At 44.8% G+C, this 17,485-nt stretch overlaps 1 protein-coding gene across 2 annotated transcripts in view; it reads left to right on the forward strand.

The window, feature by feature from the left end:
* Positions 1 to 17,485, forward strand: part of LOC149864300 (poly(rC)-binding protein 3-like) — an 895,303-nt gene that overhangs the window by 444,972 nt on the left and 432,846 nt on the right. For both annotated transcript variants that reach the window (XM_090049189.1, XM_090049191.1), the window contains exon 3: positions 14,979 to 15,055. The gene's annotated coding sequence lies outside the window, so the exon portion shown is untranslated. The remainder of the gene's footprint in view (positions 1 to 14,978; positions 15,056 to 17,485) is intronic.

The raw sequence follows: 17,485 nt of genomic DNA on the forward strand, positions 1-17,485 counted from the left end.
TCAACACATTTCAACGATTCGCCCATAGTCTATAATGGGGAATCATGAAAATGCCTATAACTTTGTCATTTCTTGCTTGATTCTTATGAAATTTGTACGGATGGTAGCCCCTACTGAGGGCATGAAGCCTGCTGAGTTGCAAGGAGATAGGTGCAGGGGTTTTTGTGAAAATGCACCTCATGCTGTTCAAAGCAAAACTAGTATCACTTGCTGGCAGCAGGAGCCTGCTGTCATCCTGCAGGCAGATCTGGGGGCCCTCTCCCACTGGGAGGAGTTTGGCATATCCCTGAAGCCCTCCCGGGGGGTGGGGGTACAGGCACCCGGATCTATGTGTGGGATGACAGCAGGCTGCCTCTGCCAGGTAGGGCCAGAGCCATCACTGGGTTCTTCCTGGTGCTCAGCGTGGGCTGCACTGGGCAGACTCGGGTGCTGGCCGTGGCCCCAGCCAGCAGCTGCAGCATGCTGTCACCTGCATGCTCCGCAGCCGGTGAATGTGAAGTTAAAAAAAAAAAAAAGTCCCTCACTCACCATCTCTGGCAGCCTCTGGGGCCTCAGTGACTGGGGCCTCTGAGGGCTCGTGGCAGAGACCCCCCTGCAGTGTGGGGTAGTGGGGGGCAGCAGAGATCATCCCCCCACCTGGCACCCACGCAGCAGCTACATCACCATGGCATGGGTGCAATGTGCTTTGGCAGGGTGCTGTGCACTGTCCCGGAGCTGGGGTGGCTCCACGTGTCAGCCAGAGCTCCCGGTTCGATCCCCAGCTCTCTGATCGCTTCCCCAAGAGATGTGGCCCCCAGATCTGCACACAGGGTTTCTGCAGGCTGCTGCTGCCAGCTGGAGAAATAGCCCAGAGTCACTGCCATCCCCAACTGGCAGCAGCAGCAGCCTACTATCATCCTACCTCATCCGGGGTCCCACACCCCCCTCCCCTGGGAAGAGCTGGGGGAAGCAATCAGAGAGCTGGGGGAAAGATCAGGGAGCTTGGGAATCAAACCAGGAATGGGGGGAATGTTCAGGGACCCAGCCCCTGGCTAGATTCCCCATACCTGGTTCAGTTCCCCAGCTCCCTGTTCAATTCTCCAGCCCTCAGTTCGATTCATAGATGGTAGGGTTAGAAGGGACCACAACAGATCGTTGAGTCCAGAGAGGTGCTAGGGAGAAAAAGGGTCTGGCATCAATGACATCAATGCAACTGTAGGTGAACTGCATCTTGGGCTTGTGAGAAAAGCACATGGTAAAATCACACCTGGTAAGCCCAGAAAGAGGGTTCAGCATATGCTTCTGCAGCACTAGCCTCAATCTGCTAGTGAGGGACAGTGGCCATTTTCCCACAGGGTCCCATTCTCTCTAAGGCCATTCACAGTACCGGAGGAGAGATTATGTCACCTTCCTTGCACCCAGAAACACAAGCCCCACTGTTTTTTGACTGTCCTTGTGTAGATGAACAAAGGGAAAATACCACTTTACATGTCATATACCCACCCCTGAGTACTTGTGCAAGAACAAGCAAAATCTAGTCTTCAGCTTGCTGTGCAGATACTTGTACCTCATTTGAACAAAAAAAGGCACTCTTTCTTGTTGATTACACAATGCGTTCTCAGTGTTACCTCATCTTCATACACGTTGATGTCATGCATATATTTTTCTCTTGGCATACATTAACAACAGCAACTGAACATTTGAAACCCCTCCAACTTTGGATCGCTTATAGCGTGAAGATCCATTTTGCATTAAACCTCAAGGGAATTGAAAGCTGATGTTTAAAAATCTAGTTACCTTTTGTTAGATTACTTAATGATTAGGCCTCATGCCTAAATTAAGTTGAAGGTATTTCATTTTTCATCTACTGGCATAGTTTTGTTTGGCCAATTAATATCTTCATTGACTTGTTTGACATTCCCAAAGATACAATATTGAATACCATGTAATTAAAAAAATGAATATATGAAAAAGCAATTTTAAATGCCAGTGTTCTCCACCCCCTGTTTACTAAACAAAATAATTTTAGATATATATTTTAGTTCTATTGTTGTGAGAAAAGGTGTATAATGTTGTGACTATAAATCTAAATCTAGACCATCTTGGGTTCTTCCTGATGTTGTTTTAATCAGGAGGAATTCTTTTAAGTTAACATGGTATCTCTATTTTCTTTCTTATGTATGAAGTAGCCATAGATAACTGTGTAAAATAATGCAGGACATTTCCCTTAGAAGAGAATGTTGATAGTGTCCCACAGCTGTTTAATGTTCACTTTCCAAAAGTGATGTCAGACTTGGCACTTGAGCATGAAGCCATGTTTCTGAATTGTATTCAGTGACATTGTAAGCAGATTAGAACAATAACCTTCTCCTGTGAAAACTTGGCCTGATTTCCAATTTTATTCCCACTAGAGGAATGGATCTAGGATAACATTACCAAATATGAGTATCACCATCTGGCTCCTTTTCCAGAAGTGAACGAAAATGATCCTTTGGGTCCAAACATTTCCTCCATCATTTTGGATAACTGAGACCTTGTTCTGGATTCGACTTGTGTGGTTTGGGCCCACTTTAATCACGCAGTTGGTAGAGACAAAGCCGGGACCTCAAATGAATGTTAGTCCTTGGTTCTTCTTTGTGTTGACTGGGAGAAATGGAATGAGTCATCTTCATCAGTTCTTTCTTACACCCTCTGTTTACAATGACCACAGAGGCAAAAGCTTTACTCTTTCAGCAAGTTTCTGCCTTTGTCTATGACTTCTGTAGTTCTTCTTTCCACACTAATAATTTTTGCCTTTTAGAACATCTCATGTTGGTTGACTCTTTGTTCTCCCTGCTGTGATAACAGATCCACTTGCAAAGTTGACTTGACATGAACAGTTGTGTGTGTGAGGGAGAGTAAACGTTTGTGCATATGTGCACAAGCAGAGATTCTTCTGACTGTGATGAAAAATGAAGTAAGAGGAGGAAACAACTACTGGTGGTTCCGGCTCCATGTTTCAGTTTATCTCAGCCTGAAGCTCATAGATTTAAAAACTGAAATACTTTAAAGCATGTCTGTATTCAATTAAGATTAGATCAAGTTTGTTCACTCTAGAAATCTGACATTTCAGAAGATGTCAGCAAAATTCATTTTCATATATCCTTGCTGTGACCTTTCTTTTTGTGGATATTTCAGCATGTTTACCTGAGGAAAAGTGGGTACAGAATCTCTTTTAAATAGCAGGGAACAGGTGTAGGTTTATATCTAACCTGTTGTACTTAATAGCTACAAAATAAATCTTCCTGATGGGGAGATCTATTAGCCTGTGAAATAGTCTTGCAAAGGACATAGCCTAAAAACCACATTGGTTGAAACCACCTAACCTAGGTTAGACAAAACTAGTAAATGGCCAGCATGGAATATTTTTGGAAACTGACTAGAGAAACTAATAAGTCTACTCTAGATTGTGATTCGGTGCAATTTCTTAAATTAAATGAAGTAGTTTATGGCAATTGATTTTGGCAAGTTCCATTTTGGAAACACATTTTACAGAATGCAAAAAAAACAGCAAAATGAATGTTTTGGAATTTAGAAATTGTGTAGTGTTACAACAAACTAACATTGGTGTATGAGGCATGAGGGGCATTGTGGTTATCAGCTGTTCTGAACACATGTGATGTCAAGTAAACTATTTACTACCATAGGTTATAAAACCACAAGTGTGTATCACCTCAGCAAACTACACTGGTGTGCTAGCCACTGCTACAATTTATATGAGGTCCTTGTTGACTAAAGGCAGAACACACAAACTACATAAACACCTGAAAAAAAGTCTGATCTTTCCTCCAGTGATGACAGTGACCTATGTTCACACCAGCCACACATTACAAATCTCTTGTATGTATTCCAGCTAATATGACCTATCATCATTAAAATGATTTAGTAGATCCACTGGAAGCATTTTACCTTAAGTTTGCTTTTCCTCTGGACGTTGATGTATTAGTTTCCAACTCTGCTGTTTTTTCTCAGTTCTTCAGAAACATCTTCTCTTTCATCCACCTAATTTCATGACTTCAGGATGGCCTGCAATTTTTTGGAATTGTTTCCTTCAGAAACCATGACCATCTGCATGACTGTTCCGTACATTTTCCCCTGAAGATCTCATTTTCAGCTCCAGCAGCGGGGCTTTGTTGTACATTAATTTTAGGCATCTCCAGGAGCTCTTAACCCCTGGATTGCCCATGCATTAACGTGGGAAAATAGTTTTAAATATCCTTTAAGTGGCTTACAGTTACGGCACTCCAGGGCAGGTTTCTCTCTGATCTGTGTTACCCAGCTTGTGTTACTATGAGCTCATGTGTCCACTCTAGGCTACATATTAGTGTAACAGTCCAGGTGCTCCCACTCCCCCAGTGGCCTGGATCAGGCATGCCATACTTCAGCCCAGATCAACCTGCTGCCTCCCCAGATTGGGTCTGCTGTCACTGTTCCCCACAAAACCTTAGATCCCTGCTCACCCCTCCTTGTCCCCCTGTACCTCCTGGCTTACTTAGCTAGGGACAGACATTCAAAAAACCTGAGCCTGAACTGATTCAGTCTTTGCAGATTAGTCTAACCTGGCTAAGCTAAATCAGTTTTGTAACCGGGCAGACATCGCACAAGTGCAGGCACATGCCTGCAGTGGCTCAGGCTAGAAGCAGGCAGGCACTAGAGCAGCCCTCCCTTTCTTCCACAGCATGGAGCTGGGGAGGGGATGGCTGGGCTCTGCAGAAGCTCTGATTAGCCCAGGAGGAAATTGATTACAGTGTTTATCATCCTGTTAAGAAAACAATAGAAGGACATTACTAGCTACTTGTTGATTCTGCTTGTTGATTCTACCTGTTGATTCATCACCAACCCTGGCCAGCATGTGGTTTGCTAACTAATACACTGGTGATGCATATGGGGTGCACATGGGTACACATGCACCCCCTGAGATTGGCCACCACCAATGCTGCCAGTGGTGCCTGCAGGCAGTTGCCACTTGCCACCCCCCCCCCACTGCTGACACTGCCGGCAGTGTGAGTGGGTGGTCACCAATCTCCACTGGCCGCCACTGATGCTGCTGACAGCGTCTGCAGGTGGTTGCTGATTGCTGGTCAGCGTTTGCCACTCCCCCCCCGCACTGCCAACAGCACCACAGCCGCCTGAGGGAGCTCCCCACTTGGTGCCACCATGCCCCCACCACCAAGACTGCTGCCACCGCCTTCGGGCAGTTGCCATGCCTCCCAGCCTCAGGAGGCACGCAGTGTTCATGAGCTAATACACAGACACCTCTCCACAAGGCAGAGGGGAAGGGGGAATTCCTGATTAGCAGGGAGTGGTTAAAGGAGGTGGGAAGCAGCCCACAGTCTCCGGAGCTCCAGGCAGGGAGCAGAGGGGAGGGGCCAGCCCTGCTCTGGAGCAGAGAGCCCCACCCAGCCCAGAGAGCATGCCAGGATGCTGGGAGTGTCTGTTTTTTCTTAAATTAGCAAGGGGTCTGGGACAGACATTGCATAAACCAGTTTGAGCCAAATCAGTTAAGTCTGATACTATATTCAACCAAGTTTATCTCAAACCGGTTTCAGCCATTCTCAGACTGGTTTATGTGCACTAAACATCTGTTCTGTTACAGGTTTAAACCAGCTTCTGATCATTTAAACTGGTTTATGCGTAATGTCTGTCCCTAGTCCTTGTGGCTGCTGGTGCAATCCTGAGAGCTGCAGCTCAGTAGCAGCAGCCAGGCAGGCAGGTTCCCCTTCCCTGCCTGCTCCCCACAACCGCACCGGCAGCCACAATTAAGCTAGGGGACACAGGGGGCATGGGTGGGCTGGGGAGGAAAGCAGGAGCCCCTAGGGCAGGGCAGAGCATCAGGAGAAACCCTCACAGACAGGGAGGGAGACACGGGCAAGGAGGAACAGAGGGTGCCCCATGGGGCAGGAGGGAGCCTGGAATGGGAAGGAAGGAGAGAGAAGAGAATTTTTACCTTTCAGGCCTCAAGGCTCCTGATCACCAAAATGTGTGACTGCTCCAAACCTCAGCTAACACTAACATTGATCAACATTTAAGAAGCTTATAGTATAATGTGTAACAAAGCCCAGTTTGTCTCCTGTATTTCCTCTTCTCAGTTCCACGGAAAGAATGCTTGTTTTGTTTTGCTTTGTTTTTTAAATAATATTTTTATATCAGGGGACTAGATTTTCTACTTCCATTTTAAGCTTTGGTTTCATTCCCTAAAATATGTCCTCAATTCACTTTTCTCTCACAGATCTTTCAGGGGACTTTGTTTTCATATAAATCCTGCACTGTTGTTGGGCAGCAGCTCTATAGATCTCCTCTTTTATTTTTTAGTCTCAATACATTTTCCTTTGCATTGTCACTAAGAAATGTTCCCAAGCCAGTATTTGCTGCCCCTGTGCCTTTTTCTTGCTCACTGTACCTGGTTCCTTACTTCTGGTAACTGTATTATCATCAGTCATGCTCTCTTTTTCTATTGGCCGACTTTCAGGTGACTGTTCGGCTTATTTTTCTTGCATTCTTTCTGGATTTGTCAAGCTCAGAGTACGGGTTACAAAAGTGGTGCCATTTTAGATCATTATCATCTAGAGGATCTGTTGGGGTATAATATGTACTCTGGCTGAGGAAGATGCAGTTATTTATTTATATCATTAATGGTGCTTGATTTTTTTATCTAAACGCTGGTCCAAAACTGACAGCTACGGTTACATTCTTCAGAATCTGGCAAAGAAGAAAAGCGTGATTTTTTAAATTTTCAAACCAGATCATCCAGCTGTGAATCTTTCATTTCATTTGATGATGTCCTTGAGTAATTGCCATACTTCAGAATCTCCCTAAATACTACATTTTGGGGATCATGGAGTTTACAAGACCAATGAAAATCTAGTTGAACCAGTTCGATGTTTCACACACACCCTACCACTGGCTTTTGCAACTTGCCTAAATAAAACCTGATTTTGTCTTGCTTTTTTTTTCTCTCACTCAAAATAAATGGCAGGGCTTAAAGTGCTGTTAGCAATATAGCTTAACTAGGATCCAAGATGACTTTGAATTTAAGACGACCCCCCCAGTAATTAGATTCTATATATAGAAAAATTCTAAATGTGTTACAGTTTTTCATGTATAAAATCTAATTATTAGAGGCTCATCTTAAATTCTCGCCCCCCACCCCACCACTTCAGTGGAAAAAACAGCAGCAGCAGGGGAGCAGGTGGCCCCCATCACTCATCCCCCCTGCAATCTATCCCCCCTGCAGCAGACCTTGCAACCCTGCTGCCTTCCCTTTGCAGCCTCTGCCCCTATTTGCTCCCCACAGTTTCTGCCTCTCCTGCAACCTCTGTCCCTCACCAGCTCCCTGGAGCCTCATGTTGTCTCTTTTTCCCTCTCCCCCTACTGTTTACTGTCAGGTGTAGCTCTGGCTCCAGCTCTGTTCCCTCCCAGGTGTGAAGCGCATGCAATCTCTGGTTCTTGTCCAGCCACACAGTAGTGTCTTAGGCCAACCTGCTGCTGCCACTGCCATATGGCCAGACTGGGGCTGTAGCTTGCATGTGCTCTGTGCCTGGGAGGGAAAGGTTGCCAGAGTGGAACCAAACCTAACAGCAGTGAGGAGAAGGGGGCAGAGGTTGTGAGGAGCAGGCAAGAGGTACATTCAACCAAGGGGTTGGAGGAACGTGTTGCCCTTTCCCAAGCTCCCCTGCAGTGCACACAGGGTCATAGAACAATCCCCACAGTGCAGCAGGGAGCAGGGCAGGGATGAATGATTCACCCTGCCCTTATCCCACTCCCTCCTGCACTGTGGAGGTCTTGATCTCCCTCCCACAAAAAGAAACCTTACCTACCTGCCTGCTATTCTGGACCAGCTGTGAGCCCGTTGTGCCCCTACCCACTGCTGCAGCATCCTGCGGCCGGGTTGCCCAGCAGTAAACCGGGAGTGCCGCCAGCATTTCTCTTGGGGAGGGGAACAAGGCCAAGCTCAGCGGGTGTGTGTGCACCCACATGCACACCCCATGTATCACCAGTGACTACAGCTCATGAAACACCATTATAACTAAATGGATTCTGGTCAGTGTTGTGCCCACATACAACCAGTTGCAAGACCAGGCTATGGAAAAAAGCTGAATTTATTATATTAAGCACAATTCTTTCTCTAATTTAGGTGGGAAATTCCTGTCCCTAAATGCATTTATAACCCTGCTTCCAGGTGTTATTGGGAGGAATGAAGGGCCAAAATTGGTTGCTTTGAGGATACTTTCTAAAGCAGATTAAATGTATGGCTCAAGATCCCCATTAAAACAGCATTCATTCATAGATGTTTGGGGAACTTTAAAAATCTGAAGTCTCTGGTCATGTTTAAAGTTTCCTCTTGTCAGCCTCCCTTCCCTACCCACCACACACTTAAAATAATCCTTTGGAATACAAAATCACAAGTACCTATTCCTTGGGGAAAACATGATAACCCTGCACAGTGGATTCCTCTTATGGAAATTGCTTTGGGAAATTGTGATTTGATTCTAAAAGGAGACCCATTTTTTTAAACAACACAGATAATCACTCCTCCCCCAGAGCCCCCTGGCCCTGCTTGTGCTTCTCACTCCCCCCACAACCCCTCCAGCCTGGCTGGTGCCCCTTGCCCACAGCCCCTGCCCCCCAGCCCTGCTGGAGGGGGCCTCCAGCTGCCAGGGCTATGGGTCCATGGGCCTGGATCCACAGCCTCCTTCCCCCAGCAGGAGGCAGCAGCTGCTGCAGTGGAGTGGAGCCCGGCTCCCCACCTGCTGCTGCTCACTGCAGGCTCAGGCATAGAGGGTGGGGCCTGCTCCCTGGTGTGGCACGCACTCCCAGAGTGGTAGGGAGGAGACCCACGTGCCCCAAATCTCTGTGTGGGGTGGGGGTGGGGGTGGGCGTGGGCGTGGGCGTGGGGGTGGAGGCAGATGCAGGCAGTGAGGGCAGTGGCATGGGGTTGCCCCCCTCAAAGCTACCATGCAAACAGGGGGCATGTCACCAGGAAGCCCAGCTCCTGCCCTGCAGATGAGCCCCCCACAGCTCCATCCCACTCCCTGCTGGGGCCCCAGCCCTACCCAACTCCCTCCCTTCCTCCCTATAAGGTCTCAATTCCTTCCCATCCTGACTTACCTGTAGGAGCTGATTTCCAGGCTGACTGGGGCCATGTGTATATATGTACATGGCGCCCGCTTCCTGACTGCCCTCCTTCCGCTTTCTCCCAGCCACCTGCAGACTTAAACTCTGCCAGCCTACAGAGGGCTCTTCACAAAACTGCAAAATCCCCAGGCTTCTCTGGTAAAATGATTCCAAAAACCAAAAATTGTGATTCTAAGATGAGTGAGTTTACATGTTATAATATACAAATGGTTTTGGCTTTCCCATATTGATTCAAATAAGCGGCTGATTCTATTAACCAGTGATTCTATAAAGCTGAATCCACTGTATTTACCTAAAATTAAAATAGGCAAAACCCAAACTTTATGAAAGTATGGCCCGTCTCACAGTTGCAGTTATTAATTGCCTGGCTTTTGTGAGGCTGATGCACAAAACTCTGACAATCTCCACCCTGATAAATCTGAAATGGTTAAGTGGTGTCACTTGGCAGCCCATCTACTCCAGCCCAACAGCTCTGATCTGTTCCAGTTTCTAAAAATTAGCTCTATCAACTCAATTGCTGCCTAATCTGGTCCATGCAAAGTCATCTTTACTACCGATCAGATTCAGTTCTGTGTGAGTTCAGGGTGAAAAGGTTCTATGCAAAGAATACTAGTTCTTGAGTACTAGTTCCCTACACAGGAAGAGTTCACAGCTATCTAAGCCTCACAGCTACCAACTATATACGGGGAATATCTTGTGGCCTTCCTTAATGAAGACACATTAAAAAAAATATTTTGGATAAAATTCAAACATAAATTTCAAATCCAGCAGAACAGCATACAGTATGGGATTATTGATGAGCAAAATCCTAATTTATATAAATGAAGTCTTTCTACACATGCATTTTTCTTTCCTTCTATAGAGGGAAGATTTCTGTCCCTCCAGTTCTTTGACTTACATCTCTCTCAGGTATTCACTAAAGAAGCATAGTTATATTTCTCCATATCTGTCCTCCCCATGCATCCCTTAAGAAAAGTTTTTTAGAAGACTGAAAAACAAATTAAAACAGAATATGGCATAATAATATCTCCTTTAAGCTCAACACAGTAATTTTATCTATCTAGCATATATTATTTAAAATATCAGAAAAATTATACCCTAGGATGAGCTGCACTGCACACAGAGATTTAATCCCCTTCTCCCTAGCAACCATCAGAAGGAACAATAAGGGCAATAAATAGCCCAGAAGGGCAGCAAAATTGAATAAAAATAGTGGCTCTGCTGGGAAAAATGGATCTTTAATCACTTTCCTTCTGATTTCCCTAAAATTGAAGGTTAGAACAGTAAACAGTTTGAAAGAGGAGTTTCAAAATAGCCTCAGCACCCAGTGTTGGTCTCAAGAACAATAGTTCTTTTTTCTTTTCCAAAATAAACAAGATAATACCCAGGATACCCTGCTGACTTCACAAAGTTCAGAAGATATTTATGCCCCCACATGCAGGGACAGCAGCAGTGCCAGCCAGAGGCCACATCTTCACTGTGAAAAGGGATTTTTTTTTTACATCAGGAGAGAAGACTTGAGATGATATGATATGTGTCTCACTGCAAAATCACAGTGGAGACAAGAATAAGGGAGTTCTTATACTGATGCAGCTCATTAAGGTAACATGTCAGTCTATGACCAGCTACAAGGTAAAAACTACCTGTCCTCTTTCCCTACTGAGATTTTAAAGCAACATGACTATTCATAATTCATGACTATCATAAGGGGCAGGGATCCTGGTTTTCGCTGATTTAAAAAAAAATCCAAAATGTTCATATTAACCCTCACCCCCCCACAATCCACATTTTTCCATGATTAAAATGAAACGCCACTATACATATATAGAGTTTCATTTTAATCATAATATACTTTAATATTTATGTATTCATAGTTATATTATTACTCTAAAATTATAAAAGTCTTTGTCTGTCTAGCTAATGTTTTATTCACATTCTGATTGGTTGTATGAAACAACCAATCAGAGTGCTCCAAGAGCATTCCAGACAGGATGCAGTGCAGTGGAGCACTGCCATGATGGTGGAGATGGAGTGGTGTGGGGTGAGGCCAGTGCTGCTGGTGTCACCCGCCCCCCCCCCGCCCAACCCAGGCCTGCTCCCTGCAGGTGGCGGCAATGGAGTGGCTGGAGTGGGGAGGGGGGTGAAGCCAGGGGTGCTGGCCAAGAGGCACAGAGTGGACAGTGGGACAAACAAGGTCTGCCCCCCACCCTGCTCTTGGGAGATGGCAATGGCGTGGGGTGCTGAGTGGTGGCACTCCATCCCTACCCCCCTCCGTCATTCCTGATGGGCAATTGGCTAGTAATTTAATATTAATCATAATATAATTTCATATATATTTAATCATAAAAATACATAATCACTGTATAATTTAATGTATAGAGTGGTGTTTCAATTTAATCATGGAAAAATGTGGATTTGGGGGTTTTGTTAATCAGAAAATTTTGGATTTTATTTTTTTTAATTAGTGAAAACCAGGATCCTTGATCATGATTTAGCTTATCACAGTGAAACACTCAGCCTCTTTATCGTCAGTGAAGACTAAGCTATGAACCCCTATTTTAGGAAGTTAATCCTAACTGGATATCATGGCTACAAATGTCTTGCCTTCACTAATAAAATGTTGGTCTAATAAAATCTGAAATGGTTTATGAAATCTATGAAATTATCAGATTACCCAAAAAGTTTTGTTTGCCTTCACTAGCAATTTACCATAAGTTACCTTACGTTAGAAGGAAGTTAACACATTGCTTTGAGACCGTATTAAATCTGTACAGTGTTGAGCATTGTTAAAGTTAGAACATACTGGGTGCATACACATGTTCATACACATGTTCTTTACTGTGAAGCAGACTAATTAGCTCTGCAGTAAAGCACCACAATCTACACGTGTGCTGGTATTAGGGCATAGTAAAATATTTACCTCCACTGTAGGATAATACTGTTGGGGACAGTACTTACAGTGGAGTACCTTACTGTACTGAAACACAAGCATAGACTGCAGGCAAACACTGCTTCCTGTCAGCCCAGGCAGCCATGGGCTTTCTCCTCTTTGACTCAGATTATTGCTGTACCAGGCACACGTGTAGACACTGCATTAGGGTTACAATATTTCCAGGTCCAAGGAAGAGGACACCTTTCATGCAGGTTGGGTGGACAGAGGGAAGGAATATGATGGTGGGGTGGACGGACCAGGGCAGTGACATGCTGGTGCACTACCCCTGCCCATTCTGTTGCCCCTCACTGCCAAGCCACAACCCCCCCCAGTCCTGCTGCTGCCCCTCACTTCCGACTCACTGACCCCAGACCTGCCAGCGCCCCTCACTCCCAAACTACAGTACCCAGCCCCCCTGGGCCATAATGGTGCTCCTCACTCCCAACCCACATCCCCCGCCATCCCTACTGGTGCCCCTCACTGCCAACCTGCAGCCCCCTGGCGCTGCCAGTGCCCTGCACTCCCAACTCACTCCCAAGCCATGCCCCCCCAACTCTGCCAGTGCCCCTCACTCCCAACCCCCAGTCTCCTACCCCCCCAGTCTTGCCAGCTCCCCTCACTCCTGACCCATAGCCCCTGCACCCTGAGCCCTGCTGGAGGGACTCCAGCTTTCCCTGTCCTGACTCGGCTAGAGTGTGGTGGCTCTGATTCATGCAGGTGGTGGTGGAGTGTGCCCAGCCCATACTAGGGAAGAGGAGGGGAGACTTGTGGCACCCCCCCACCCTGGGATGGGGCTGCTGCACCATGCCAGACAGCCTGGCCATGGCTCACCTTCCCCCATTCCCCTCGGGCACCATCTACTGGCCGCTCAACCCTTGCAAACATAGGCACCAACCCCTGTGCTGCCACCTGGCCACAGAGTTCCCCACTGCCCTCAGAGCCCCCTCCCCCCACCCATGTACCTCACTGGAGGGGTAGGCAACCTTCCTACCCCCCCTACCCTGTCTCAGTCCCAGCCCCCCCCCCCCCCCCCCCAGCCCTAACCAAATGTCCAGGAGTTTGCTTTGCTCCATTGGTGGGAGCAGGGGGAAGGTGATTGGAGGCAGCAGGGAGCGCCACATGGGTCTGTGCGTATCTCCGCAGCTGCAGGCAGGTATGTCTGTGCTCCCTGCTGCTTCCGATCACCCTCTCCCTGCTTCCACTAGTGGAGCAAAGCAAAATCCCAGACCTTTGGTCAGATTTAAAAAAACTCTCCTGAACAGAGATCATAGGGCTCAAAAAGAGGACATGTCCAGGAAAACCCGGACCTATGGTAACCCTATACTGTGGCCAGGAGCAGTTAACTCCAGCTTGAACTGCTGTGGAATTTATTACATCACATTAATTGCATGTGTAGTTTCACTAACTGTGAGCACATTAAGAGTTAATACCATTACTTGCCTGCACCACTCTGACTTGCCACTAGAGAGCTGGGAAACAGGGTTGTGGCTAGAAGCCAGGACACCTGGGCTCAATGCCTGCTCTGCATGGGATGGAAGGTGGAAGCAATGCACCCTGGTATACTATAGAACTGCAAAGTAAAATTATCCTAACACAAGTGAGGTACCATGGCCCAGAATTAACCCTTGCCTGAAGTGGCAATACTCTGAGAGGCTTAGAGGGATCTTAGCATGAAATAACACGCTTTAATATGTGGGTGCTTGTGTTTTAAGTGCCATTAGTATGGTCTCAGTTTAATGCATAGTTTCACCTTTATAAATAAGTCTTTCTTTTCCCCTTGGTTAAGTGACTGAAGTAGAGGTGTCAGTGAACCACAACAATATTCATTTGTTTTTTGTGTTGCAAACTTACTGGAATGTAAATACAAAGTGCTCAAAGTGAATTGCAAATCTACAGGAATTGTTTGGCAACTGCAAATATCTGATTACAATTTTGTGCCCCTAACCTAACATGTAGGTACAATCAGTTCATCAGACTAAGAGGGGAGGCTTTTCAAAAATGCTCAGCTTGATCTAAGCTCTCCCTTAAGTCAGTGAAAGTTTTGTCATTGACTACAATGGAAGCTTTTGAAAATCCCACCACAAAGAATTATTGATTTGAACCTAGAACTGTATCAAGGGCAGTGCCAGAGGTGTACTAGCACTGGGCACTCTCACTCGGGGGGTGCCAAATCAAATGGAATTAAGGTTATGTTATAGTGTGTAGGAGGTGCTCAGCACATGACCTGCACCAGGTGCCAGAATACCTGACTATGGCTCTATTTGCACCTATGGTTAATGGTAGACATGGAACTGATGTACAAGTGCCCTATTTCAAAGATGCCAGCTGTCTTAGTATATGGCTAAGCAGTTCATCTGTACCATTGAATCCACTTTCTCGTCACACTGTGGGAACTGGGAGTTTTCAAAGGGACCCAACTGAAGTTGGGCGTCCAGGGAAGTAGGATACTTCAGACAATCCCAGCCTGACTGAATCATACACTTTTGTAATTGTACCAACTTACGTAATTTGTAATAGGAAAAGGAGCCACCACAATATTTCTTTTTTTGCTTTGAGAAATAAATCTTACATCAAAACATTTTGGTTGCATTTTTTTTTAAAACCTGTTTAGCTAGGTTCTGCAATTTGTAAGAGAGTCTGTACACCAGTGTATTTTTTAACTGGGAGAAATGTATAAGTCCGATCAGTGTTCCAAAGTCAACTCTGCATTCAGTGGTATTTTATTGTGTTTATATTGTTTTGCATAGTGCTGTAAAACATTCTGGCAGGAGAAAAATATATTAACAAAGTACATAATGAATAGTTGTTGTTGCTAGCTAGGGTTAGCTTACTGCTGCGTCTGCTCACAGTTATTCTTCTGTATCCAAGACAATTTTTCTCTTTTCACTTTCAGTTTAGTCTTGTGAATTCTTGGGGAAATACATTCAAGAGAAGATCTTTCAGGATACCTTCATCCTTGTGCCAATGCAGGTAAATTACCTAATTTACTACTTTTTTTTTAAAGTATTTTGTATTAGTTCAAACAATGGGACTTTCATGTGTCCATCAGGAACCTCATCTACATTTCTCTGATCCTCATGGCTGGGAAATTTTTCCTGATACAATATTCAGGCCTAATTTTCCTTTCATTATAATCATCCAGTTATTACTAATTATCATGTTTCAGGTGGAATTCCTCTCCCTTTTTATTACTGTTGTCCTTTCCAGTACTCATGGGTAATTATCATACCTTCTTACTCCATAATCTTAATTTAACTATGCTTTTATTTCTCCTCCTAAATCAGTTACTCCAGGTCCTTAATAATCTGCTATCCTACTTGCTGAATTCCTAATAAAATGTTTACATTTTCCTAATATGGAGTGCCACAGAAATAAACATAGTATTTTAGATGCGATTTTACCAGTGTATTAGTTGTGATCTTATCCATACCTAGAGATACTTTCACATTTCTGCTTCTCCTTCACTAAAATGTGTCCCACTTTATGCAGCCCAGATCTGGATCGGATTAGTTGTTTTGACACCAAATGCTCATATTGTAGAAACTTGTCACCAAGACCCAGTGTGGGGGATAAAGTGAAGTGGTTAATGTTGCCATCAGGGAAACATCTCTGAAATTCCCAGATCACCAAAGGCAGAAGTGGTTTTGATGTATTTGTGCATGTTAGGAAGCATAGGCACTGACTTAGGTTTTTGCTTGGGTTGGGTGCTTGCAGACATTAAAAAAAACCCCAAAACAGCACTTTCAACTTAGCATGTTCCTGCACCAAGCCCCATGCATGCCTAGAAGAGGAGGGACATTACTTCAACCTGGCTCTGCAGTATCTGTAAAGATCTAGTGCTTTAGTGGGGCTCTTTTGGTGCTTTTATCTAATTACTAATTGAATCAGGTTTAATGTCTGCAAACAGCCTGCCATGGCTTATGGGTGCTGAGCACCTGCTAACTTTTTGCCATGGGTGCTTGAGCACCCACAGTCAGCACCTATGTGGATAATTCTGCCTGCCTGTTATACCTTACCTCACTTCACACTGGTGTAAATGAATCCACCAAGGGAAAGAGCAGAGGAGAATAAAAACTTTAGCCTGTCTATTTAGGTGGTAATAGATGGCATATATACCTAGTGATAGAGCACAGCTGTTGGTGATGCAGAAGCAAAATCTCAGTGAGTCCTGCTAGAGAGAACTACTGGTAAATGCATGCTGATTTTTCCCCAGTTCAAGAATATGGTCTTATATAATTCCTTAAACCATAATGAAAATACTGTGCAGTGGTGACAGTTAAAGTTTTTCCAGATACCTATGCCTGGAATTCGCTTCACAGCTATACATGGGGAAAAAAATGCATAAATGATGCATTAGGTGAATCTAGTCCTTTTTTTCAGTTTTGTAATTTGTCTGCTAACAAAATAGTCTATTTGCAAACTTTTCCATTGCTTAATATTATTCAGCAAAAGACTTCTGTGGACTTATTTTAACATATTGATTGCTCACTGGATTCCCCATTGCAGTGGCAATGTTAAATGCTTGGAAGAGATAATTATAAAGATTTGATTTGAACGTGGCCACTGTGCTCTCCACTGTGGGAATATGAGAGTGCTTGGAGTACATCAGTAGGCAAGTTTCTTTTTGCACACAGTGAATTTCTCATTTGCACCACCTCTCTCTCTAGCCCCTCAGGCAATTCAAATGTTTTTGACCAAATATAGTTTTCTGGAAGCTGGAAATTATCCTTTGGCAGACAGATTGTAACCTTCTCCTCCTCTTTTCTCATATGCATTTCAAAATGAAGCTTTGCTTTAATATATGAGTGAGCAGGATCTGTCTGCTCTCACTCCCCTCCCTCAGACTATGGGAGGTCCTTTTTTATTTGTTGCAATGCAAAGTTCCAGTTATTTTTAGTACATGAATCGATTTTGCGTATCAGGTTGGGCACAGGTTTAAATGGGTAGATGTTGATGATTTTAGGCAGGAACCATTGAAGAAATGGGTCTATAAGTACTCTGGAAGAGGTCGCTCATTCAAGTGAGAGTTTCTAGAGAACCAGGGGACTTTTCTTTCTAGTGACAGATTCCTATGGTCATGTTGGTCACTATCATGGAGCAATCAGGGTTAACAGAAGCCCAGTGACTCCTAGAGCAGTGATTTTGTTTAATGTAAAGAGATAAAAAGCAATACTGACTGACACAGCAAGGTCCTGGGAGCCTTTCTTAGCTGCATAACTCTTTCTATACTTTTCTCCTAAGCACTCAGTATCCCATGGCAACCTCTTTTCTTCAGGGAGCTTTAGATTCTGACATATCATTAATACATGAGTTCAGGAAGTAAAGCTGCAAAGCTAGAGATTGGTTCATGGATTTAGCTGAGGTAAATAGCAAGGAAATGTAAGGGCAGAGCAAAACCAA

This window comes from Crocodylus siamensis, chromosome 5 (assembly GCF_052110815.1).
Source record: "Crocodylus siamensis isolate JL-2025a chromosome 5, ASM5211081v1, whole genome shotgun sequence".
Classification (NCBI taxonomy): domain Eukaryota; kingdom Metazoa; phylum Chordata; order Crocodylia; family Crocodylidae; genus Crocodylus; species Crocodylus siamensis.